The sequence below is a fragment of the Bidens hawaiensis genome, unplaced genomic scaffold, assembly GCF_021521415.1.
Source record: "Bidens hawaiensis isolate Kalapana, Puna unplaced genomic scaffold, B.hawaiensis_p1.1 tig00029612_1, whole genome shotgun sequence".
Classification (NCBI taxonomy): domain Eukaryota; kingdom Viridiplantae; phylum Streptophyta; class Magnoliopsida; order Asterales; family Asteraceae; genus Bidens; species Bidens hawaiensis.
In genome coordinates, this window is record NW_027494904.1 from 63,028 (window position 1) to 65,821 (window position 2,794).

Genomic DNA, 2,794 nt, shown 5'->3' on the forward strand with positions numbered 1-2,794 from the left:
TTCTAATACTTGTGTTTTCTTTGTAGGTTGTGCGTCGGGTCTTTTCAGAGACCTCTTACGATGATGCTATGACCGCAGCCCTCAACGCTTCTCATGAGGATGGGGAAAAGGCCGGCTTCCTGCTTGGTCTAGGGTTTGTTGAGAAAGGCGTCCCGCCTTCCAACTTCCCTTTGTTCGATGTGGATACCGAAGCCATTTATGACCAAGCATTGAACCAATACGCCGCCTTCCCGCATCCAGTGGTGGAAAAGGTGGACGAAGTAGCTGCTGCTGATGATGGGTTAGCTGTCCTCAAAGCGTTCCTCGAACCACCCCGTTCTTCTGACGGAGCGGGTCCAAGTGGAAGCGGCCCTGAAGCTTGATCCTGAAGATCCCTTCCCATTGCTAAGATAGACTTGTATAGTTTTATTCTTTTAGGCGGGTAGTTAACCGGCCATTCTTGTAATATATTCTTGAAATATTAATCTTTTTGCGTATAAGATTGTTATTTCCTTCTTTGGGTTCCTTGCTTTATAAACTTATGACTTACATAGTTAGTTTAAATTAGCAATTTTCCAAGTGTTTAGAATAAGAACCTTTGAACGTGGTTGATAATGGGTTAAAGTTTCGCTTCCTCCTTCGTGATTGTGCGGGTAGAACCGTCACTTGCACTTGGTAGGATGGCTAAACTTTAACCTTCATCTGACCTGCGTGTAGGTTTTCCTTTTCGAAATTTCTAAGGCATTAAGATAAGTTAACCTTTGAACGTGGTTGATAATGGATTAAAGTTTTCGCTTCCTCTTTCGTGATTGTGCGGGTAAAACCGTCACTTGCACTTAGTAGGATGGCAAAAGTTTACCCTTATCTGACCTGCGTGTAGGTTTTCCTCACCTTTTGAGGATAAGTTAACCTTTGAACGTGGTTGATAACAGGAAGTCTTGCTTCCTCTTTCGTGATTGTGCGGGTAGAACCGTCACTTGCACTTAGTAGGATGGCAAAACTTTACCCTTATCTGACCTGCGTGTAGGTTTTCCTCACCTTTTGAGGATAAGTTAACCTTTGAACGTGGTTGATAACAGGAAGTCTTGCTTCCTCTTTCGTGATTGTGCGGGTAGAACCGTCACTTGCACTTAGTAGGATGGCAAAACTTTACCCTTATCTGACCTGCGTGTAGGTTTTCCTCACCTTTTGAGGATAAGTTAACCTTTGAACGTGGTTGATAACAGGAAGTCTTGCTTCCTCTTTCGTGATTGTGCGGGTAGAACCGTCACTTGCACTTAGTAGGATGGCAAAACTTTACCCTTATCTGACCTGCGTGTAGGTTTTCCTCACCTTTTGAGGATAAGTTAACCTTTGAACGTGGTTGATAACAGGAAGTCTTGCTTCCTCTTTCGTGATTGTGCGGGTAGAACCGTCACTTGCACTTAGTAGGATGGCAAAACTTTACCCTTATCTGACCTGCGTGTAGGTTTTCCTTATCCTTTTTAAGAATTTTGTTTTGAACCGTTCGACGCGCGGTTGTCGATAGGTTAGTGTTCGGTTTCCTTTCATGATTCATGCGGATAGACTGGCACTTTCATTTAATGGGATAATTGAACTCTTCCCCTTCAACTGACCTGCGTGAAGGTTTGTCAAGTTATTGGGTTCGTGCGGGTAGGACCGCCTTCCCACGCAACGACTTCACGTAATGTGAACGCCGTCACCAGTGTTGCGTAGTTTAACCGTTCGACGCGCGGTTGTTGATAGGTTATTATTCAGTTTCCTTTAATGATTCATGCGGATAGACCGGCACTTTCATTTTTGGGTGCTGAACTTTTTCCCAAACTGACCTGCGTGAAGGTTTGTCACGTTATTGGGTTCGTGCGGGTAGGACCGCCTTCCCATGCAATGACTTCACGTAATTATGCGGTGAAAACCGGCATATTAGTGTTCAGAAAAGTATGAATGTAAAATCATCAGCTTCGATGTTCTTAAAGAGAATCATTTCCATTAGAAGTGGCTCTTGGCCTTTTCTTTACAAATTGGAATTGATTTACATGCAGACTGTGTAAATGAGCTCCCTTCCATGTTGTTGGGATGGGAGTGCCATCGAGCCGATACGCACCTGGTTCGGGATCTCGTTCTTTACGCAGCATGTAGTCTCGATTTTGAAGCTGGAATTGATTCGTGTTTTCCCCAGCTGAGGTTCTATACGCACCCGCCTGCTCAGCCTTTATTGTGCCACGAGGTGCGCGAGCGTCCCATCTCTGACAAATGCTTCGACCATGTCCTTTACGTCTATGCATTCTTCAGTGTTGTGGCCTTTTGTCTTGTGGAAGTCACAGTATTTGCTCCGATCAGCATCGTGACGATGTCGGATTATTGGAGGCTTTGGCCATGGGAGCTCTTCAGTGGCGAATATCTCAGTGACGCTTTTGGTGAGTGGCGTCCATCTGGAGTTCCGGTGCGACTGTACATTATCCCTTCCGCCCACTCGATGTTGCAAGCCGGATGAGGTGTCAAAGTTTACCCTTGACTGCCAAATGCCTAGCTTTCGCTTTTTATTTAGTCTGGCGGTGAGGACGTTGTCTTCTCTCGTCTTCTGAGTGTAGAGGTTTGTGTTCTGTGGGAGATCTCTACCCAGTTGCTTCTCTGTTTCCGCATAGCGTTTTGCTGCTGTCATGATGCCATCCCATGTGGATGGCATGCCATCTTTACCCGTTAGGGTGCGGATGAGCTCTGGGTCATGTGCGCCCTGGATGAAGGCAGCGCGAACAAGATCTTCGCTGATATTGCCCAAACTTAGCTTCTTTGAGTTGAAGCGAGTGATGAAGTT